General features: G+C 38.7%; 1 protein-coding gene and 1 pseudogene across 3 annotated transcripts in view; one reads left to right on the top strand and one right to left on the bottom strand.

Annotated features, from left to right (window-relative positions):
* The window catches only part of Nkain2 (sodium/potassium transporting ATPase interacting 2), a 1,137,884-nt gene that overhangs the window by 159,893 nt on the left and 952,716 nt on the right, over window positions 1–25,275 (bottom strand). The window lies entirely within an intron of this gene.
* Window positions 20,563–21,331, top strand: LOC118570641 (annotated as a pseudogene).

The following is a 25,275-nucleotide window of genomic DNA, read 5'->3' as shown; positions in this document are numbered from 1 at the left end:
TACCTGTATTTTGCTCATTTTATGTCTATAAATTGGTTCACAGAAAGGAGCAGAAATAAGGAAAAAAAGAAGAAGAAATGCTGTTATTTCTCCAAAGGCCATATTTAGTTAAGAAACTATTATAAAGTACATTCCATTGGGTTTCATATGATTGGTTTAAGTCTTCATTTCTTGGTTGTGTTTGTGAGATGTTGCACGTGGCGTGGTATGACAGAAAGCTTCACTTGGTACCCATGTGGATAAAATCTTGGAGAGGAAAAATCAAATATATCAAACTTTTGTACAGAAATATTAAACGTACAACTTTTCCAGATCCTTATTTGGTCAGAGCTGACTTCCTGGAGAAGTATATATAGTGTAGACATGGATAATTGGGAAGAAATGAGAAAAATTTACATTTTCCGTCAACATGGGAACCAGTCATCACACAATCTGACATTATGGTTACAGAGATGGAAACAGCACAGTCAGCCGTTGACCTCAGCTTGTCTGAACTCCAAGAAAAAAAAAAAAAAAAACCTCATTGAAAAGTGCCAGAAAATCAATTGTAAAGAATTTGAATTTCATATATCAGTGACAGGGAGCATAGGCAGGGTTTGAGGAGTGTCGGGAAACAAACCTGGTTCTGGCAACACTGTTTTGTGCTGATTGGAAAGGAGATAGATGAGAGCAGGGAGGTTCAGAGGAAATGAAGTAGAAGTGGTTCCAGAGCGCAGTGATTAGAGCAGAGATTGCCATCTGGTCAATAGAGATGAAAGGGGAATTTCAAAGGCCTCTTGGGAGATGTGATACAGGATATTTGAACACTCTAACCATAACATATACACCAAAAAGAAAATGTAGAGGTAAAGGCAAATCTAACATCACTTGTGGACTGAATGTTTCTCATATTGCAATTTGGAAAGCATAGGGATGATATTTAAACAGAAATGTGAAGTTGTGGCTTAATTTGTTTCCTTTACTCCCCTCCTTCTCCCCACCACCCTCTTTTCTATTTCTCCCTCCCACTCTTCTTTCTTTCCCCCTCTCCTTCCTTTTCCTCCATCATTTTAAACAAATCAGACACAGTGAAAAGTTGGGAGAGTGACTTGGGATGCCTGGACAATGGTTCTTAATATTTGAAGCTGGTATGACCAGCGGAGGGAATCCACAGCACACTCTGAGCTGAGATACTTGGGATAAAGAGTGACTATAATGTCTAGATTAACAGAAGAGGAAAGGGAGGAAGTGGGCTCAGTATGATGGTGGCAGAAGCCATAGTACTACTCAGATATGTGGTAACCTGTGATGAAACAGCCATGGTGGCCATTGGGGATGAGGTCCCAGTTTAAGGTGAGTCATGGAGCTGAGGCTGGATAGGAAGAACCCCACAGTAAGGAGGAGCACAAGGGAAACAAACCAAAGCAAATCTTATGTTTTAAAGAAGACCAAGGCAGTAAACCTGCACGAGGATGTGCATAGCAGTTTCACTCATAAGGAACCACATTTTTGTTTTTAAATGGATGAGAATGGTGGTTAGTGTATAATCAAATGCACATAGATCTGGTGAATGACAGAGCCATGTCTTGTATCTAGTAATGCTATATAAAAGCTCATGTTTTGTTTTTTTTCCTCAGTCCATTTATCATTTGTATGTAAGAGGGCTACTGATTTTTTGAGTTAATTTTGTATCCAGCCACTTGACTAAAGGTGTTTATTAGCTGTAGAAGTTCTCTGGAGAGTTTTTTTGGGGTCATTTATGTATACTTTCATATTATCTGTGAATAATGATACTTTGACTTCTTTCTTTCCAAAGAAATCAGAGGATCAACGCCCTTTACAATTGCCTCAAATAATATAAAATATTTTGGTGTAATTCTAACCAAGCAAGTGAAAGACCTGTATGACAAGAACTTCAAGTCTTTGATGGAAGAATTTGGAGAAGGTATCAGAAGATGGAAAGATCTCCCAAGCTCATGGATCAGTAGAGTTAACATAGTAAAAATGGCCATCTTACCAAAAGCAATCAACAGATTCAATGCAATCCCCATTAAAATCCCAACACAATTCTTTACAGATCTTGGAAGAACAATAGTCATTTTAATATGAAAAAAATCCCAGTCTAGCTACAACAATCTTGTATAATAAGAGAACTTCTGGAGGTATCACCATCCCTGATTTCAAGCTCTACTACAGAGCTATAGTAATAAAAACCACATGGTATTGGCATAAAAACAGACAGGTGGGTCAATTGAATTGAACTGAAGAACCAGATGTAAACCCACACACTTATGGACACCTGACTTTTGACACAGAATCCAAAATTACCCAATTGAAAAAAAAGACAGCATCTTCAACAAATGGTGCTGGTCTAACTGGATGTTGACATGTAAAAGAATATAAATAGATCCGTATCTATCACCCTGCACAAAACTCAAGTCCAAGTGTATCAAAGACCTCAACATAAATCCACATAGACTGAACCTGATAGAAGAGAAAGTCGGAAATAATCTGGAATGCATTGGCATAGGAGACAACTTCCTGAACAGAACATCAATAGCACAGGCACTAAGATCAATAATTGATATATGGGACCTCATGAAATTGAAAGTTTCTCTAAGGCAAAGGATATTGCCAATAGGACAAAACAGCAGCCTACAGAACTGGAAAAGATCTTCACCGTCCCCACAACTGACAGAGGACTGATTTCCAAAATACTTAAAGAACTGAAGAAACTAGGTGTCAACAAACCCATTAATCCAATTAAAAAGTGCAGTACAGGTCTAAACAGAGAATTCTTAACAGAAGAATCTCAAATGGCTGAGAAAAACTTAAGGAGATGTTCAACATCCTTATCCATCAGGGAAATGCAAATCAAAACTACTCTGAGATTCCGTCTTACACTTGTCAGAATTGCTAAGATAAAAAACACAACCAACAGCTCATGCTGTAATGGATGTGGAGCAAGGGGAGCACTCCTCCATTGCTTGCAGGAATGCAAATTTGTACAATCACTTTGGAAGTCAGAGTGGAGGTTTCTCAGAAAACTGGGAATCAATCTACCACAAGACCCAGCTATACTAGGTATACTCAAAGGATGCCCAATTATACCACTATAACACCTGCTCAACTCTGTTCATAGCAGCTTTATTTGTGGTAGCCAGAACCTGGAAACAACCTAGATGTCCCTCAACCTCAACCGTGGGATGGATAAAGAAAATGTGATACATTTGCACAATGGAGTATTACTCAGATGTTAAAAACAAGGTAACAAGGAAATTTGAAGGCAAATGAATGTGTTGGCTTTAAATTTTTTTTATTCTTTGGGGGTCCACCACCCAGCTCCCAAATAAATACATGGAGGCTTATTTTTTACTTATGAATGCTTGGTTTTAGCTTGGCTTGTTTCTAGCCAGCTTTTCTACCTTAAATTATTCTGTTTCTATGTTTTGTCTCTGGGCTTTTTACCTTTCTTCATTCTATATATTTTTCTTTCCTTCTTTCCAGCCACTCTGTAGCTGGCTGGCTCCTAGCATCCTCCACTCCTTCTCCTTTTCTTGTTCCTCACTCTCTTTCCTAGATTTCTCCTCCTGTTTCTTCTCTCTGCCTGTCACACCCAATGATTGCTCTCTGCTGCCTAGCTATTGGTCATTCATCTCTTTATTAGGCCCATCAGGTATTTTAGGCAGGCAAAGTAACACAGTTTGCAGAGTTGAACAAATGCAACATACAAAAATGCAACACATCTTTGCATCATTAAACAAATATTCCATGGCATAAATGAATGTAAGACATCTTAAACTAATACTCTACAACAAATGGATGGAATTAGAAGAAAATCATCCTGAGTGAGCTAACTCAGACTGAGAAAGTCAAACATGGTATATACTCATTCATAAGTGGATATTAGCTGTAAATAAAGGATAACTATGCTACAGTCCACAGACTCAGAAAGACTAGGTAACAAGGAGATGGGGGGGCACCTGAGCTCTCTGGGAAGGGAAATAGAAGAGATTTTGTGAGTGGATTATAGGAGTCCAGCTCCCACATTTTGAAGAATTCTTAGGTGGAGGAGAGAGGATGAGGAAATATCAGATAGAAAGAGAGACCTAGAAGATGAGAAAAAAGACAGAAACACAGGATAGATTCAGGAGAGCCTGGATCAATACCCAACAGCCTCATTCTTTATTTCAAAGGGCTTTTAATAACATGCCAAGAGGAGAGGCAAAAGACCTCCCCCATGCAAGATCAAAGCACACTGTACAGCCAAGTGTAGACCCTTCCAAACACCTGGTAAACATGCCTGTGACCCAATTATCCCATCATGTAGACCTGCTGGGTTAAGCAAGCTCAGATTCTCTGACTCTGGGTAATTTCTCACTAGGAAGCCTCTGTGAGTTCCTACTGTGAATGGATGGCAGGTTGGATGGGAACATGAGCCATCAGGTTGGGGCAGACAGGGAGATTACTGAAAGAGACTGAAGGGGCATTTGGGGGGTCAGGTAAATCTTTTCAGGAAATCTCCCAGGAATCTATAAGGATGACTCCAGCTAAGAATCCTAGCAATAGTGGATATATAGCCTGAACTGGCCATCATCTCCTGTGACCAGATTGGTGCCTAGCCCAATTGTCATCAGAGAGGCTTCATCTAGCAACTGAGGAAAACAGATGCAGAGACCTACAGCCAAATACTATGCGGAGTTCAGGGGATCCCACAGAAGATGAGGAGAAAGGATTGTAAGAACCACAGGAGACAAGGACATCACATGAAAACTCACAGAATCGTATAACCTGGGCTCAGGGGGCTCATAGAGACTGAACCAACAACCAGTGAACCTACATGGGACTGACCTAGGCACTCTGCATATTTGTTACAATTGTATGACTTGGTCTTCTTTTAGGAATTTATAATAAACAAAACAAAACAAAACAAACTCATGCTTCTGAGGGAGCTGGGCCATGAAAAGATATTTCGATTGGAGGACAATATGGGATGGGAGTTAGCTTTGCCATCTGGCTTTCTGAAGAATCCAAGTTCAAATAGGATCTATGGGGCTACCACACAATCTGCTGCCTGCACACTGGTCAAGCAGCTGGCCGGGAGGCTGGTTGGAGAGTGTGATGCTGCTGTCTGACCCTCCCAGAAGAGTCGGCTTCACATGCCACTCCTTCCCCTCTAAGCTCCTCATCAGCTTCCTGCCTGCTAGATGCATGGCCAAACTCCCTTCTTCAGTCCATTTTGAGCAAATAGGGGAGCTTCTCCAGGCATGGGGGACACACATGAACAGTGTGGAAAGAGGGAAAGGATGAAAATCTCACAAACAACAACAATAACAACAAAGAATCCCACAGTCTCATCATTATTAAGATGATATATATTAAACACACACACACACACATAAACACACACACACACACACACACACACACACACACACACACACAGGAGGGTGCAAAGTCTCACTTAGACCACTGGTAGCCCCAAGGCACACAGGTTTCTGTTCTCTCTGGCTACATTAAGTGGAGCAGGAATGGATGAACCTTGTCCCAGCAATGGCAGGTAACTACAGGACTGAATGACCAGTTGCCATGGATGGCTCTTTTCGTTTTGGCGAAGGTATAGATTATATTTCATCCATCAAGCACTGGCCTCTGTTTGTTCTAAAAATGTGTTTGAGGAAGAGGATGGGTGAGAAATCATGCCTAAACTTCATCTGAGAACAGTGTATATTCCCTGAGAGAGGTGAAAACTCATCATAGCATAAGATGACTGCACAGTCGAAATTTATCACCACCCACAGCGAGGCAAGCACAAAGGATAGCTCCACAGGAGCCACTTCCTCAGCTGATGTGGTTTCTCATTGAGATCAGGGCTTGACTGAAGCAGAGGTGAATCATGCTAGCTGGATTCTCTGTGCCTACGGTGGAGGGAGACTTATGACTCTCTGAACATTTTAAAAGAACAGTGTTTTACAGAGTCTTAATTTCTTTATGAGATTTGGCACCAATTTTAAATGAGAACATAGCAATCTTAGTATAAGAGATCATTGATTTGTACCGCCTTTGAAATAAATCAATAGGAATAACATTGAAGTCTGGCAAATTTCTGCTTTACATCTTGTCACGAGTATGAGCATTTTCTTTTTAGACTGAAGTAACTTAAAATGTTGTGTTGCTTACATAGTTCTTTCTACATATTACACCAAGTTGACATTGAGAGGGGCTATGGCTGTGAACTCTTGTACAGGTATTGGCTGTGAATTCCTCCTGTATAGGCCTTGGTGAGTTTCTGTAGAGGCATTGCTGTGATTTCCTATATAGGCATTGGCTGTGGGTTCCTGTGTAGGAATTGCTGTAAGTCCCTGCATAAGCATTGGTGAGTTCATGTATAGGCGTTGGTTGTGAGTTCCTGAATAGGGATTGGCTGCAACTTCCTATTTAAGGGTTGGCAATGTGTTGTGGAATATTGTTTTAACTGGGCAAAGATGTGTTACATTTGTTTATGTTGGGGAATATTACCTCATCTGTGTAAAGGTGTGTTACATTTGTTTCTGCTGCCTTTGTTAATGCTGTAAGGCTGTGTTACATTTGTTTGTGCTGCCTTTGTTTAATTATGTAAAAATGTGTTACATTTGTTTCACCTTGCCTGCCCTGAGGCACCTGTTTGTCCTAATAAAAAGCTGAACAGCCAACAGCTAGGCAGGAGAGGGATAGGTGGAGCTGGTGGGCAGAAAGAATAAGTAGGAGGAGAAATTTAGGCTGGAGAGAAGGAGAAGACAATGAGGGAGAAAGAGAGGGACATACCTGGGGCCAGAAGCTAGATAGCTGACAGCCAGACATGAAGACAAGAGGGAAGTAAGATATGCAGAAAGAAAGAAAGAAAGGTAAAAAGCCCTGAGGCAAAATGTAGATAAAGAGAAACAGACTAAAATAATAGCCAAGATAAGGCTGAGCATTCATAATTAATAAGAAGTCTCTTTGTCTTGACTGGGAGCTGGTTGGTGGCCCCCCAAAAGAAAGCCTGGTACAACTATGAGTTCCTGTATTGACGCTGGCTGTGAGCTACTGTGTTGGCACTGGTCGTGAGTTGCTGTATAGGCATTGGCTATAAGTTGCTGTTTAGCTATTGGCTGTGAGTTCTTGTATTGACATTGGCTGTGAATTTTGTATAGGAATTGCTGTGAGCTACTGTGTTGGCTTTGGCTGTGAGTTTTTGTGTAGGTATTGGTTGTGAGTTCCTGTACAGTCACTGACTGTGAGTTTCTATATAGGCATTGGCTGTGAATTACTGTGTTGGCACTGGCTATGAGTTCCTGTATAGGCCTTGGTTGTGAGTTCCTGTATAAGCATTGGTTGTACATGAATTGCTGGATAGGCATTGGCTATGAGTTCCTATTTAGGTAATAGCTGTGAGTTCCTGTGTAGGCATTGGGTCTAAAATCCCATATGGGCATTGTTTTGAATTCTTGTATTGGTATGGGCTGTAAGTTTCTATATCGGCTTTGGTTGTGAGTTTCTGTCTAAACCTTGGTTATGAGTTCCTCTATAGGCATTGGCTGTGAATTCCTCTATAGGCCTTGTATGTGAGCTTCTGTAGAGACTTTGGTTGTGAGTTCCTCTATAGGTGTTGACTGTGAGTTGCTGCAATTGGCATTGGCCTCCATCTTAAAGCTTTATGTTAAAACTTCAATTAATGAAAGATTTTTCACGTTTTTGTCCCCAGTAAATATTGTGACCCTTTTTATGTATCAGAAATGGTTGAATGTATTAATACTGTGACCACTCTCAAGGATATAGTGGTAGCATGATCTTTCTAAGAATGGTTTGATACTTTGTGGCTTATGACCATGCAGTTCCTCCTTCTGTACCAGATGCTGCTCACCTTGTGATGATCACTGTCTGGTTTCCATTTAATGATAAGCTATTTCCTGATAGTTTGTCTTTGAAATCTATTCACCCTTTCCTGTGAGTATAAGACCAGTCATTTTATACCTAAGTGAATGTCTTGGATTAACATGTGTATTAAATGCTTTGGGAAGTGGAGGTGAGTCTTAGCCTCTATAAAAAGCAAGTGCATCATGTTCCAATCTGTGGTCTTTTCTTCACACACACACACACACACACACACAGACACACACACACACACACACACACCTTCCATTTCCTCTGCTATTCTTCTCCTTCGGTTCTTCTTTTTCACTGTGGTCCTTCCTACAGGCTTATTTGCTTCATTGAGGTAAAAATATCAATTCTGAATATGAATGACTTCTCAAGAATTTATTATTTATTTCTATTTTTATTTTCCCATCTGCTCATAGGTAAGCACACTGAGAATGATAGAATTACCAAAAACAAGAACACCTCTCTGATATGGAAAGGAAACCAGTGGGGTCCTATGTAGTGTCCAGTTATAAATGTTTCCTAACCCCATATGTCTCTTTATCTACTTTTTAGTCCCATCTATTTAAGCAGAGAATAAAAACTATGTACTTTTGAGAAATCAGCACAAAAACTAGAATGGCACAATGTTTAAAAATTTTTCTGTTTGAATACTTCATAGTTTTATAGCAAGCATAAGAAAATGATATTTAGCTAAAAATTGCAATTAAAATATAACATTATGAATCAAACTATTGTATAATTGAATACATTTCAGAAATTTGAATAACATATAATCTATACTCTGAGCTGTATTTATAAAAACCATAACATTTACTTCAAATGAAGAAGACAGATGGTATGATTTATCTCAGAGATGACAATATTCTTAGGATACACACAAGATGTTGGAACAAATTCTGGTTTGCAGTTGGCCTTAGAAATAAATATATAAGTCAAGTTCTGTATTACATTTGTTGCAATGTTAATAAAAGAGGGCTGGTACATAGAGTTAATGTTAATGTTAAATTATAGGATTGTACATTGGGATTGTATCCTAACATAGCCTCAACTACCAGTAGCTGATGAGGCTGCAAGATGTTTCAAAGTTAGCAACAGACAAATGTGTGATAGGGTTTTATCTGTATATGGAGATTAGCACTCAGCCACCCCATACATTTTCTTAACTAAAGCCATGAATTGAACATTACCATAAGCCAGCAGGAAACAATAATATTTTTTATTAATTATTTGGGAATTCAATACAATGCACCCTGATCATACTTGCTTCCTATTCCTCCCAGATCTACCTTTCCACCCTTGCCTACTCCCCAAAGAAAGGAAAAAAATACAGAAAGTCCAATTTGCATTGCCCATATTCTCATTGGAGCATGGTCAAACTTACTTTGTGTATACTTGTGTTATATTGAGTTATGGTCCTTCTGTTTTTAATTTCTTTAGATATTTTAAGAAGGAAGGCTGTTGACTTTCACCATGCACTTTTGTGCATCTACTGGTCTGATTTCTGTGTATATTTATACAATGTATTACATTTATCAATTTGCACAAATTAAATCATTCTTGCATCTCTGTAATTGACGTCAATTTGGTCACAATGTGTGATATTTTTCAATGATGAATTCCATTTGCAATTATTTTATTGGGACTATTTGTATCCATTTTAAAGTAGATATTGGTCTTAAAGTTCTTTTTGTATTTTGTCATTAACTGGGTTTGGAATTAGCTAAATAGTGGCTTTGCAAATGAGTTTGATAGTGTTCCACATATTCCTATTTCATATAATAATTTGAAGGGGATTGATCTTCATTCATCTCTAACTATGTGGTAGAATTTAGTGGTGAGTCCATCCTCTCATGGGCTTCTGTTTCTTTTCTGTTTTCTTTGTAACCAGAAGAACCCTCATTCATGCTTTGTCTCATTGCTTCTTATAAGACTGAACTGTCTAGATTCTCTTGGCTTAACTTTGATAGGTCATAGACCTTTCTAAAAATGACTCTAATATTTTAGGAAATAATCCAAATAGTTGATATATGGCATTTCATGAAATTAGAAAACTTCTGTATCTCAAAGAAAATTATGGAGTGAGGAGAAAGACTATAGCAGGAAAGAAAATCTTTACCAGCTGTGTACCAAATAAAGGATTAATATACCTAATATATAAAGAACTTGAAAGCAATCAGGGCCTCAACTAATCCAATCAATAAATAACTAAATAAAAAGAAGAGGACTTTAAAAAACAATGAATCACAGATAGCCAACATGCACACTAAAATCCGCACAATCCTTAACCATAGGTGAAATGCAAATTAAAATTACATGGGGATTTTGTATCACTGTTTCACACAAGCCATCATTAAAAACAAACAACAACAAATACTGGAGAAGCTGTGTTGTTAAAGGACTGTTCACACATTTCTGGTAGGGATTTAAATGAGTGAAGCCACATGAATATAAACATGGAGGTTTCCTTAAATGAAAGTTATAACAAACATCTATGATCCAGCTCTAAACTCTCAAGCATTTACCATAAGAACCTAATTCAGCATGCTACAGAGATATCATTATATCTGTGCATCTTGTGTGACACTATAAAAGTAGCCAACTTATGGACGTGGCTAGGTATCCTTCAACAGGTGAATCAATAAAGAAAATGTTATGTATAAACATAATGAAGTATTATTCAGACCCAAAGAATTAATTTATGATATTTGCAGAAAAAATTAATGGAAATAGAGATCATTATTTTAGTTAATGATGTTAGATTGAGAAAAACAATGTTTTCTCTTACATGCAGAATCTATATTTAAAGAAGGAGCATGAGCTAAGAGAGGAGAGGAAGCTATTTAAAGGGAATGGGAGAGGATACAAAGAGAAAGTGTTGGAATGTATGTGATGTGACAGCTGAAGGAAATCCTACTTGGTTGAAGGAAGGGAACCAGACAAGGGTGGAGGAGGAAGTACATTTGGGAGTGAATTAGAACAAGCATAATGATACATATGAAAATATTAAAAAGAAATCCAGTATTTTGTATGTTACCTATAAATTAATAATAAAACCAAACTATATTGCAAAGTCACAGTATGTGCAGCAGTTAGGGATAAATCCAAGATTCACCAAGCAGATCTGTAGACTAGAGCTAAGAGCCTGGAAGTAAACTCAGAGTGAGATGCTATGACAGAGATGCCGCCAGTCCATAGGTGTTGTTCTCTCAAGTAGTTGGGGACAAGTAGTCAATACTTTAGAGGAAAAAAAGAAGAAAGAATTAATTTTCAAGTTATACCATTTTGAAATTTAACTGGCTACAAATTAAAAGGCCTAAGCATAAGAAACAATAATGTATTTAAGAACAAATACTGGGGTGTATTTCTGAGTGCCATGATGAATAACTATTTTTTTAGCAAGGCTCTACACAAGCACGCCTGAATAGGCAATATTTGATGAGTTTGATCACTACCCAGGGAAGTATCTGTGTGATGGAAGATGGAAGACAAAGCAAACACAGAAAAGAAAGGCTGGACGATGACCCTCAAAAGGTAGCTTCATGTATGTATTAAAATGTTCCAACTGAATATATTATAGAGCTAATCTCAGTTGTCAGCCCGATTAGGTAGAGAAGACTGTAGCTTCTTAAAGCACACACTTGGGTGTATCTATTATTCCAGACAGGATTAACCTGGTCTAAATAAATGTGGGCTACATCATCCCATTGGTTGGGGCCCTGGTTGGAATAAAAGGGGGAAAGAGAGAAAGCCAGCTACATTAGGCAGTCTCTCTCTGACTTGAGAAAGCTTTGCAGCATGAAGAATTCTGACCTCTAAAACCCTGATCCTAAGTAACGTTTTCCTCTCTAAAATTGTTTAGGCCAGGAATTTGGTTACAATAACAATAGAAAAGCTGACACAGAACCTTTTAAAACAGCTACTGAAAAACTGGTTGAATGTATAGGCAGACCAGGTGAATCTTGGATTTCTTTATTTTTTTTTTCTAGTAATCAAGGAACTGTCTCTCAAACATGGTGATGATACATTGCCAACCAGCTTGCCAAGAAAATGTAAAGCTTAACTATTTGATATGTTAATGAACTCCATTTACATTTCTCTCCTTTTGGATCCCTTCATAACTGATCTTTTTGAATTTAGATATGGGGGCCAGCCAGTAACAGTGGTATAGTGGTATAATGAAGGAGGAATTGTTGTGTGATAATTTTTGTGTTCTGACAAATAAATCTTGCCTGGAGGTCAGAGAGCTAGCCACTGGATAATCACAGAGGCCAGGTGGTGGTGGCTCATGCCTTTAATCCCAGCACTCAGGATTAAAGTGATAAGGTGGGGCAGAGACAGGATCTGAGCCCTTTTTGGTCAGAGGATCTGGAGAGGTAAGAGGTCAATGGTGGCTGCTCCACTGCTTTTCTGTTTCAAGTTATGACCCTGATATCTGACTCCTGGTTTTTATTGTTAAGATTAATTAGATTTATGCTTCATCTGGCACATAATGTTTGGCAAAAATTTCTGCCTAAAGCCTAAAAAAGCTTTAAAAAGGATTGTAAACACACACACACACACACACACACACACACACACACACACACACACACATGAAGTCAAACTCAGCTTCTTGGTAACCACTTTTTCTTGGGTAGGCTCTGTTTGCTAGGGACAAGCAGAGGTGCTGATCCTCTAAGAGATGGCTTCCTGACTCAGTGTTACTGGCAAAAAACCACATGACTCTTTTAAGAGATCCTGCTATAAAGCATTTAAATGGGGTTTAAGAGCAGTGGTTAGGGCACTACTCAGTGGTACATGGACCCAGAAATTTCCCAGAGCTGGGGCAATAAACTTGGCACACTAGTGCCTCTGCCATGAAGCTAGGCTCTCAGAACCAAGGAATGCAGTGGAGCCATGGTCCTAGCCATGCCTGCTTAGCAATTTAAAGGCTCATGTGGTCAGAAAAAGATAGAAATATACAATAAAGACAGATTCAGATGAAAAAGCCCTCTAAACAGTTACAGTCCAAAGTGGATTAGCAAGACACAAGAAAGGCAGTCCTTCAGAATTCCCTGCTTCACAGGAAAGTCTGTCAGAGATGCTAGGCCTGTAGGCCAGAGTTGGATATCCCAACATTGCAGAGGAACCTTGGTTGACTGTCCAGGTATCCAGCTGTTTCTGTCTTTTCTTAATTTTGGAAGTTGTTTGCTCTGTACTTCCTATTAACTCAGGTAATATTATATTATCCTCAGGTCTCTGAGTTGAAGACTGGAAAATTATAGTTATAGTTTTCTATGTTAAAAGACTAAAAAATCTCACTAAAATATATAAAGTGTATAAAGTTAAAAGACATCAAAAAGATAGTTTTGGGTTGGTAATGCAAGTTAGGATAGAAGGTGAATTAGGTACAACACTATGGACTCACCAAGATAGGATAGATAATGGAGTATTTTCTGTGAATTTGTCAAATACAAATGGACTAGAAATTGTTAATGTAATTATTGCCTGTATATATTTGTATATATTTCTTGTACTTATTGTATATAGTTTTTCTATGTTAGTTAAAACCTTCTCTTTTTATTTAGACAAAAAGGGGAAAATGTGTGATATTTTGGTTGTATTCTGATAATGCTTGCCTGATGATTAGAGGGCAGAGGTAGCCACTAGTTAACCATAGAGGCCATGTGGTAGTGCCTCATGCCTTTAATCTCAGCACTCTGGGGGAAGAGAGAGGAAGTGATAAGGCAGAGTAGAGGTAGGATCTGAACCTTTTTTCAGTCAGAGGATCTGGAGAGGTAAGAAGTCACTGGTGGCTGCTCCTCTGCTTCTATGATCGTTCAGGTTATTACCCTGATAGCTGACTCCTGGTTTTATTGATAAGATTAATTAGATTTACACGTCAGGGAACAAGAAAGATTTCAATAGCACTAGGCCTATATACCAGGATCTTGTGAAGAAAAATGATGGTTGTGGCTGGCCCATTGATCAGGCAAGTCATCAAGAGGAGCTAATAGAACACAGGCATCTTACATTCAGAGAACTGATCTGTGCCTTTAAATATGGCAGTCATTCTAAGATCCCTATGTACTGAAAATAAAAGTAGTCTAGAGAGCTCCAGTTGGAGTTCTCCTTAAGCTCCATTTGTATCATTTCTTATTTCTTTTTCTTATTTTAATCGTGTGTGTGTGTGTGTGTGTGTGTGTGTGTGTGTGTGTGTGTGTGTGTGTACATGAGAGTGAGCTATGTACATTTGAATGCAGATGCCTTCAGAGGCCAGAAGACGGTGTGGGAGTTATAGGTAGTGATGAGCCACCTGATGTGAATGCTGGGAACTGAATTTGAGTACTCTTTTAACTGTTCTCTCTCCAGGCTCTGCATCTATTTCTTGCATAGAATCTTGCTCTTTACAAAATTTTTCCATTCTATCCCTTTTAGCTCATCTCCATTCCTTTGTGTCTGCACAGATACCCAGAAACACAGATACTTTCAACCTGGGATTTCTTGTGGCCACACCAGGCTGGGATTCAAATCAATGCCTTGGTACTCAGGCATTGTCAGAGAAACTTCTTCTTGCCATCGGTGAGAATTAACACAGAAACCCACAATTGCACAGGGAGCGCAGAGTGAGAGAGATTTTGGAACATTCTTTCCTAAATGGGATGTCTTCATCAAACCCCTCCACTCAGAGCTCAGAGATTTAGGAGAAAGCAGAAAGATTGTGAGTGCCAGAGGTGATGGATGACTCCAAGGAAACAGTGTCTTCCAGACACAACAAGATTGATGTGCATGGGAACCCACAGAGAATGTGGTAGCATGTTCAGGGCCTGCACAGATTCATGTCAGATGGGGTTTCAGTGCTGAAAAGGGGAAATGACAGGAAACCCTACCCCTGAACTAGAAGCTATCTGCAATTGACACCTGCTTATAAATAAAAAAGTTAGCTTTCTCCAATGGAGTCTTACTGGGTATATTAACCATACTTCAGGGGAGGCCCTATGCCCAGTAGATGGTCAGCACAAAATAAACTCATTGGTATTTTTGTAAACTTTTTGTTTCATATTTCTTTGTTTGGGCACTTTGCATCACTATTGGTATTTTGTGGTATATTTTGGTTTCTATTTTTTTTTGTGTTTTTTTATTTTATTTTATTTTTCTAGTGTGTTTCTTTTTGTTATTGTTTGTGTTTATTTTTTTAAAGGTTGACAAGAAGGTGGGAAGGAATGAGGATGGGTGCTGGGGAAGAAGAAAAGCATGATCAAAATATATTGTATGAAGTTTTTTTTTTCAATAAAAAAGAAAAAAAAATGTGTCCAAAATTAGGGTAAGGAAGAAATTGGTAGAGTGAATAACATAAAGATTAAACTAAAGAATACAAACAAACGAAGTACAGCAAAAGAAAGCATGGTCTAGCAGCAATAGGATGTACAATCAAACTGCTTAGTGCAGTCTTGCCTCTCTGGAAAAGGATAAAAAGGGTTCATGCAGATCTCCCTTTTGTAACTGTAGTCTCAGCAAGCTGGACAGTGGTTTGAGGCTCTCGTCTTCTGCCTTTGGTTATAGAGTGAACACTATCATCTCCCAGGTGCACAGACAAACCCTTCAGTGGACTCGGGATTTGCAATGTCAGCCCTTGGTTTGAAAGTCACATGAATGAACCTAAGCATTGAATGTGTCAGATTCTTTTGCCAGACTCAGTTCTTCCTGTCATATGATGTCCATCTATTTGCAATGCATGCAGGTAGAGCGTCTCTCAGAGGAGACAAGCTTTAACAAGATCAGCAAACTCCAAACCTGTGATTTGAATAACATTTGGATTTGTGTTTATTTTGGAAAAAGGCGTCATCTTTCAGTTGCTGACATTACAGAGATAGAAAAAGGCACATTTCATCTCTCATTGGCGCAGCCAAGAGCATTTATCCTGGAGAAAAGGAGCTGTGTAGAAAGGCAACAAAAGGAAAGTAAGAACAAAGCCTGGTGCAGCTGACATCCCATGGCTGATTTTCATTGGCCACAACAGTAGCTTGTCATCTCAAACTCCTACGAACTTCAAGCACAAGCCTCACTCCCAGTCTCACTTCAGTAAATGAGCAGTGTTTAATGCACGAGCTTTTGAAAGTGCTTGACAGCCTGAATTTCAATCCAAATTGGTGATAATGATGCACATGTCATTACTGTCTTGCAAAGCTTCCGAGTGTGAGGAGCACACGGATTGGTTACTCAGTATCAAATAGTCAGTCTTGATAACATACACCGAGTGAGCAGGGTGTAGTTAAGAATTTAGGAACACACACGTATGTGTCGATGTATATATGTATACAAATGCCTATAACAACAATTAAAGAAAAAGAGAACATAAATTTGAAAGAGAGCAAGGATGGGTGCATGGGAGGATTTGGAGGGAGAAAATGAAAATGGAAATGATGTTATTATATTATAATCACAAAAGTAGGATATTTAAAAATAAAATATTCTCTCCTTGCCAAAAACCACGCCTTCATTTCCTGCCCAGGCAATACTCTTCTATTAAAATCCATTCCTGTTTGTTCTGAAGACTTTTGCTCATTCTAGGATCCCATATTGACTTGGAAATGGTTTTCCCTATGAGAGGTAATGAATTAAATCTTTTCATTGGATAGCTTATATTTCCAAACCTGACAGCCAGCTTATAGTACCTTAACACAGAGATTCATTAAAGCAAATCCATTCCTGGAAGCCAAAAGTTGGTTGTGAGGGCTGTAAAGGTGTTCTGCCCTGCATGTCCTTTGGAAGAAAACATGAGATAGAATGAAATTTAGGACTAGGGTTAAAAGGAAAACTGAAGGGAAAAATGTGCAGCTTCTAAAAGCAAACACTGTCCACCTTCAACTTTTCAACAGCCAACACGAATTTTACAGGCCTTGGTTTGACAAACAATGCCATAACGTTTCCCAAATATATTATTTCATTCTACATAAAGAGAAGCAATGTTTGAATGTGTCCACGGGGAAGCTTGCTTATGATCCTGATCCTGGAATAAGCTGTGAACCTCTTCCCTTGACAACAAAAACAGAAATTATGCTGAATGGTTTGTATGGTCTGTTCCAGAGTTTTTACCCTCAAAAGTAATATTTTGAATGAGATTTTCTAATAGAACTTCTTCTATAATGCTATCTACTTAGATATTTTAGCTTTATTTTCCAGAGTTCAAAGTTAGATTGTATTTAAAATATGTTTTTTTTTGTTAGTTTTCTTTATTTCTCATTTTGTTTTATCACCAGTACTAATTAAGGGTAGCTGTCTTACTGTATTTATAAGGAAAGAGGCAGTCATTTTAAAATTCACTACAGTTCTCCACACAACTGAGAAATTATTCTATTAAAATTCTGTGTATTTTCCTGTGAAAGCGTTAACTAAAAACAAGAGAAATAAATATTTGAAACCATTGGCTGCCCTGTAATTCCTTTGTCTACTTGAATGGATTTTTTTTTTTTTTGCATGCATGCATTTCCTATTTGAATCAATGAACATATTTTAGTTTGATCTTTCAGGGCAAGTCTCTTGACAGTTTAATGCCATTCAGAAGCAAAACTCAAAACTTTGCTATGAAATCTGATGTTGATGCCACTGTACTATGGCAGACCCTAAAGACAGATGCAAAGAAATCCCATTCTGAAAGGAACAGATTTGAGTACTCTCACTAGGTCTTGAGCAATTCTGAATGGTTGTATGAATAGCAAGTTCTTTTTTCTTTTTAATTAATCCTAGATTTAAATGCCATTCTCTGACTTATGCTGTGGGTTTTTTTTTTTTTTTTTTTGCTAGACCAATGTTTAATATACTCGGGTCAAGGTACCATCAACTGGAACAGCATTTGCTCCTTTCTCTTTCTATAAAGCCAGATGAACCCGCACTTCTTAGATGGTCTCCAGTAAAAATTTAAGAAGAAATGTCTTCTATAATTGGTGAATGTCACCTTCCACTTACCTTTTAAAGCCCCGACTTAGAATGTCATCCAATTTGGGTTTTATTTACTTACAAGTAAATTATTCTGGGAGAATCTTCACTGTAGCAAAAGGAACAATCACTATCAGCTGATGGAAAAATAAAGTCAGTGAAAGAGTAATTTAGATGTTTTTGGTGGCTCAGCAAAAGGAATAAGCAATGACATCTTGTGTTCATAGGTACTGAAGAGGCCACTGCTTTTATCCTATTGATTAAAACACATTTAAACACTAAGGTTAAGCTTCTATTATCTTTAATTTCTTAACCTCTTTGTAAAAATCTCAAATATCACTACTTCTCCTTTTTCCACAATAATCCTACCTGCTTCTTTCACTCTTTTTTTGGGGGGCTGGTGGTGGTTTCAAGACAAGGTTTCTCTGTGTAGTTTTGTTCCTTTCCTGGAACTCCCGCTATAGACCAGGCTGGCCTCAGACTCACAGATCCACCTACTTCTGCCTCCCGAGTACTGGGATTAAAGGTGTGCACCACCACCGCCCGGCTTAACAGCAGCAAGAAATGACACCAATGCTACTTAAGAAATGAGTACTTTCAATTTATCTTCACTATTTATTCTTATACAGGAATTAAGGAAGGTGACATTATTAAGAGGGTAGAATACCACATCCCAGGCACTCTTTACCCCAAGCAGACAGACAATTGCTCAACAATCTATGAAACAAACCCCTTTGTTAGGAATCCAGACACCAGTTAAAAGATTCCTGTGCTGCATTTGAATGCAAAACTAGCTGTATTAAAACACTAGGAAAATTCATGGTTTTCACTCATCATAGTCTGTCCTGAGCTTCACCGGAGTGAGTAACATGTCTGGGCGAAAGCGTCCAGCTCCTGGCTTTTCTGAGGCAAAGAAAGAGAAGATTTGGTGGACTCTTTAATGGCTTCTGTCTTGTCTCTACCTCGCTACTGACAGCAAGCAGCAGCAAGCCAAGGTCCACTTTAAACACAAGTGATGCTTTAGAACGTTCTATACATACCTAACACAGTCCTTCCTCTGGCCCATGACAGAATTAGAGGGCAAAACACTTAGAACTCCCAGCTTTTCTGTGGGGAGGAAAAGAAGTTTGAGTTTGTATAATAATCAGGTTGGGGAGTGGGTCCTTCAGACTGGTTCTTCCTGTGCCTGCTTTATAGTTCTGATGGGAATGGATACACTCTAGAGGCTGCTGGTAATAAAAGAGAGCTGGACAGTTTGCCACAACTTCAGACAACCTGAAGTGTTATGGACACACCTCAACGGAAGGAGAGAGTATGGGCTATTCCTAGAGCAACTGTCACGTTCCTGTCATTTCTGGATATCCAAGCAGAGCAACCATGAAGACACACACAGAGAAAATGTTTAAGGAGATTCTCTAATCTCTATGTAGCCAACTACTTGGTGTTTGGGGAAAGTTTCTATGTTTTTAAATGCATGGAATGAAATTTACGAGATATACAGAGAAATATGATGCCATGGCACATGAGCAAAGTATACCTACAGAAACTGATCCTAAGGGCATGATGATAGATGAAGTATCTGACAAGTAAATCAAAATAGTCATCATAAATAACCTTAACATCTCAGAAAAATTATCTGTGAGCCAAATGAGAATATCTACAAAGAGATGAAAATACAAAAAGGAACCCAACAAAAATGGGAGCTGAAGAACACAATAATTGAATTGACAAATTCTCTAATGGGTTTCAATGGATGAGCGGAGTTTGGCATACCAATCACAAACTCAAAGAGAATCTATCTGAAATGATATAGACAAGGGGGCAAAACAAAATACTGAGGAGAGTGAAAGGCAGTAAAGGGATGCCAGAGAGTTCCAAAGAGTACTAAGTGCTCTGAAAGTTCTCATTGAAGACAAACCTTGTTGTCTGCTCTTGTACTGAGCAGAGAGGCATTCTGATTAATGGTCTTCTTTTCTTCTCTTCCTTCTTCCAAAACTTCAACCAGAGTTAAATATTATAAAGCAGAAATACAATTGATTGACAAGATCCAGAAGCAGAAATAATTTAGCAAAATAATGCATAAGAGCTGTTGCCCGAAAATTCTTCTTAATGCCTCCAAAAGGTGAAGGAGATAGATGCAGGTCCCACATTAAACACAGCTGTAGGCAACTTTGGCAGGGAATGATTTCATGCTTGATATTCCTAAGAACCATCATCATGATGATGAAAGTGAAGATAATGGAAGCAGCTTCCTTTCCTGGCTTGCAGGGCTTGATATCCCCCATTAGCGAGAGACATGCATCACTGCAGAGTTGTGATGCTTTCATCTCCGTTCACAGGGTTTCAGAGCAATATCTGTAAGTGCTGAGAAAGGGTGTTAATGAGGCACAAAGAGATGGTCATTGGAATGTTCTTCATAATAAGAATCTGGCTACTGGTATAGGCACTAATAATGACATTCTACCTTATGTCACAAATATTTGGAATGGTTCTGTCTTTTTAAACAACAGTGTTCACTGTTGAGATAAAACAAACTATTGTGTAGTATTTATTTGTTGCCCAGTTTCATGTTAAATTCAACTGTCCTCTGTGTTTAAATAAGTTCAATTTGTAACTACATGGATTGCCCACAGATTAATATACAATTCAATTATATATTCTAGCTCACCTAGAAAGGCTCAAAATGAAATGGTAACTTTGGTTTCTGGGGCAAGAGTCAACAGCCATTAAGAGAAGAAGGAATATTTTGGCTCTCTGAGCAGCACCATGGTGGTCAGCAAGAACAAATGCCTGAAGAAAGGGGGCCGAAAGGGAGCCAAGGAGGAAGTGCTTGGTACATTTTCTAAGACATTATTGGTATGATGTGAAAACTCTGTGTATATCCAATATTAGAAACATTTGAAAACACTAATCATAAGGACTTAAGGGAACAAAATCACATTTGATGGCCTCAAGGGTTATATATTTGAAGATAGACTTGGTGATGTGAAGAATGATGAATTTGCATTTAGGAAATTCAAGTTAATTGCTGAATATGTTGATGTCAAAACCCGTCTAACTAACTTTCCTGGTGTGGATCTTACCTGAGACAAAATGTGTCCCATTGTCAAAAAGTGGCAGGCTATGATTAAAGCTAATGTTGATGTCAAAACAACAGGTAGCTATTTGCTCCACCTGTTCTGTGTTGGTTTCCCTAAAAAAAGATCCAACAATCAGATACACAAGATGTTGTATGTGTGGCATCAACAGGTCAGCCAGATCTGGAAGAAGATATTGGAAATCATGACCCAAGACATGCAGACAAATAATTGAAGGAAGTGGTTCCAGACAGCATTGGAAAAGACATAGAAAAGTCTTGCTAGTCTATTTATTTTCTTCATAATGTCTTTGCTAGGAGGGTAAAAATCCCAAAGAACCCAAGTTTGAACTGGGAAAACTCAGGGAGGTCCATGGTGAAGATGGCAGTTCTGGAAAAACTACCATTGACAAGACAGGTGTTAAAGTTGAACAAGCTGATGCATGCATGGACTATTAGCCCAAGAATCTGTTTAAAATCCAGATTTTAAATAGTGATAAGAGAATTTTGTTGGTGATGATTAAAAAGAGAGAGAGAGAGAATGAAGTTATATTTTAAACTGAGAAAAAAAGTGTGTTTAAAATATTTTGCATGCCAGCCTCAGGATTCTAAGCATCAGATATTGCAGCTACAGCAGGATTTTAACAGGATGAGCTACACAGATTTTTCTGCCTGGGAAGGAATGGGTTAGTGAAGAACAGATTGTCAATTAAGCATGAGTTGAAAGTTCAGCTTTCAGAAGATCCTGAACTTATGCCTCACATTTCAAGAAACAGATCCTGAGGAAGAACAGAAATAGATGAAGGCTATAGATAAGATGAAAAACTTATATAAGCCAAGTGTATGAGTTTCTCTACCCATGTCATTGGCTCACGTAAATGCCAGACATCATTTTATATCCAGCCTAGATACAGCAGACGTTGGCATTTAAGTATAGATTGCTATGAGAGAAAATTGCCCTTGAATGAAAAAGGAAGTTTACTTGTGAGAAAAACGATTTCCCCCAGTTAACAGTTAAAATCCCAATAATAGAAATGTTTTCAAGAAGAGGTCATAGGGTGGGAGAAGAGAAGAGCTATAATGATACCTCAGTTACCACCTAAAAAGAAAGAAATTCAGCTTCAGTTTAAATTGCAATGTGTGGGTTGTGTACATCGAATGTTCTCCTCCTTCTCGCCTAAAACCTCAGGCTTCATGTTAAATGGGACAAATCACATCGTTCGTAGTTCTGCTCTGCTTGGTACAGCTGCTGGCTGCAGGTGGTGCCCTAAAAATATATTGTTTGTTTATTTTGTGTTGTAGCAGTCTCCAGAACTGTGCCGAAAAGCACAACTGCTCTTTTCCCTTTGTGTTGGTGAACCGCGTGATGAAAGACTAAGGCCTCTGCCAAACCCAGCATGAAAAGGCCCAAATAAGAGGCCCAGGTAGAGCTCGAGGCTCAGCTTCTGATAAGTTCCATTTTCTTTGGATTCATGAAGCAAAGCTGACAAGCGGACTATCTGTCATCAGAGCCTCTTGACTGGGTCTCAGTGAAGCAAAGCCAAGCTACAAACTGCCTTTGTTGGGAGAATAATTGAGCTGCTCTGGAGATTAACATCTGTAAGCACATGGGGCAGAAATGAAAAAGAAATCAATAACACATCACAGAAGCAAAATAGAGGCAGAGATGAATCCAGGTAAATGTTCACGTAGATTATTTAAATAGAGCTTTTAATGATTTTTACTTTAATAACTTGCATGATCAAATAGTTTTTCCAGTCATCCTGGCAGAGCACTCAAGGGTAACTCTGCTTACTTCACAGTTGTTGAACACAACACAACAATTTATATGTAAAACCATCTTATACACTATGTTCAAAATAATGATACATGAGCTTACATTATCCATTAATCCTATTCTAGTCTTTTTTTATTAGACCAGTCTCAAAACAATGAACTTCCCCAAAGGTAAGGATTTAAATGAACTAATTGGTACAAAGGTAAGATTGACAATTGTAATTTCATGCCAAGCAACTTCTGGCAAGGCATTTCTCACTATTGAAAAATAAAAATAAAAGAATCAATGGGATTCTGATAAAAGTAGATTTTCAAATCTAGAGGATAATTAAGTAAAATGTAAACTAAGGATGATTTTGTAAAAAGACTCAAAAAGCCAATTGCCTTCTAGGAACTGAGTCACTAAAGGCTTTCTAAAATTTAGTGCATAGAAATATATTTAGATTATTAACACGAGAGGGAATATGTTACTAAAGAGTGGAATTCTGACTAGCTCCCATCTCACTTTTAATTCTTGTGGGAACTATGGCTATTGGCTGCATATATATTCAATGTGTGCATGGGAAATATATGGTACATCCAATATAACCATGATTGCAAATTTCAGAAATACGGATCAATAATGTTTATCCTGACAGTGAATGGGAAAGGGAAAATAAGAGTTCCAGTATTAGGAATGACAGGCAGACAGAAACAGATAAATGGAAGAAGGCAAAGGAAATTGAAAATGTTGAAAAAATAAATCTAAGGCTGATCCAAATGAGAGACACGGACCGGACGGTGGAAACCTAAGAAGAAATTTTTGAGTTGTTTAAAGAAAAAGAATTTAATCAGGTAGTGGCAGAGGCAGGCAGAGCTCTATGAGTTTGAGGCCAGTCTGGTCTACAGAGCAAGTTCCAGGAGAGGACAGACATGGCCTGACAGAGCAAATCTGTCTCCAAACAACAACAAAACGAAAACAAAAACATACAACAAAAAATGAAGCAAAGAAAAAGAACTTAAATGCACAGTGAGTAGAAATGGAAAGACAGTTTGGAATGCTAAGTCAATATGAGACAGTAGCCTGCAGCTGTTGACTCTCCAGACTAGCGAGAGGCAGTCAGAATGGCAGGTGTACCTTCAGGTGGAGGTCACAGACTTTGCGATTATCCTATCCATCATGGTCCATAGTCACACAGCTCCATGCTCTTCACATTTGGGCCTTACCTCAGCACACCCATCTGAGTGACTCTTTGCTGCTGGTTCCTCATTCTGCCTTCTTCTCTGTAGAGCAGCCATGACAGCGTGTGCACTGCTGGTTCTCTATGCACACATAGGATGTACACTCCCACTATATACATGTTATCCTCACAAGAACTGAAGTTGCAGGAGTAGGGTGAAAGGGTGGACTCACCCCTATTGCTCCAGGAATACAAGTCAATGCTCTGAGCAGTCACTGTTCAGAGACTGAAAGACTGTGACACTGTCTCTAGCTCTAAGCAGGTCAAGAGGAATGAATGTGCATTGTCAACTCAAATCTTTCAGTTGAATCTACTTGACTTTAAGCCACTGTTGGAAAATGGCAGCTTTTTATCAAGTTTGGAGCAAGGCTCCCAGTAGTTTTGGCCACTATTTTCAAATTTCCTAATAACGTGCTTCCTTTGATAACTTTTTCCAAAAGATTGTATTTGTAAGCAACACTAACTTGTTTGGGAAGTAAGCATGTTGCTTGCTGTAAAGGAACGCAGATAAGTGAATCACTGTGGTTGCACTTCTCTCTATCTCAGTGTACAACCCAAATTAAAGTTGGTTTTCAAAGTATCATGGGTTACATAATAGTGACAAATCAATAAAAATGACATTTGACTAATAGGCTAATGTGAAATTATGGTATATATGAGTTTTGTGCTTAGACCTTTAAAAGAGTAGGATCCTTTCTATACTCCTGTGATGAAGAAATTGATGAAGTTGTAGAAAAAGTTAGTAGAGTGATGGTGAACAAGATGAATGACCAGAAGGCACTGAGCAGTAAGAGGAAAAAGGGAAAAAAGGCTTGCAAATGTGCTGAAAATGAAGTAACCAAGCTTAAGAGGGATAATTGTTGAGACTCACAGAAAGAGAACAGAAAGATGCACACATTTCAGGATGTCAGAGGAGATAAAGGTAGTGAAAATGTCCTCGAAGCTGTGACACTCTGGACTTCCTGTCACTGTGGAAAGCACCTGAAGTCCTGAATGAATGTCTATTGTTTGACATGAGCACAGCCATGTCAAGGGCTCCAGTGCCTTAGACCTGTGTGAAACGGCAAAGCCTTCCTCTGGTCAGTGTGTGCATGCTGATAGTGTGTGCAGAAAATGTCACCATAGCTTTCTCTCCACAGTTGTTTACAGCCTGAAGACTGCTTAACCAGGACTTCAGAGATGAATCAAACTTGCCTCCTTGTCTGTTGTCTATAATACTCCTCGCTCCTTGTTCTGCTGTATGTGGTAACACACCTCCCTGTTCAACTCTATATAATAATTAACTTGAGTTTCAGGGTACAGTGATGGTGGCTTCTTCAGACTACCAAATTCCTGATTTTCTGACTTGGGAACCAGTCATGAAACAGGTCTTAATTCAGACATCCATGTGATGGTTGCTTCTCTGGG

Source organism: Onychomys torridus, chromosome 19 (assembly GCF_903995425.1).
Source record: "Onychomys torridus chromosome 19, mOncTor1.1, whole genome shotgun sequence".
In the NCBI taxonomy this organism is placed as follows: domain Eukaryota; kingdom Metazoa; phylum Chordata; class Mammalia; order Rodentia; family Cricetidae; genus Onychomys; species Onychomys torridus.
This window is presented reverse-complemented; position numbering and strand designations above follow the sequence as displayed.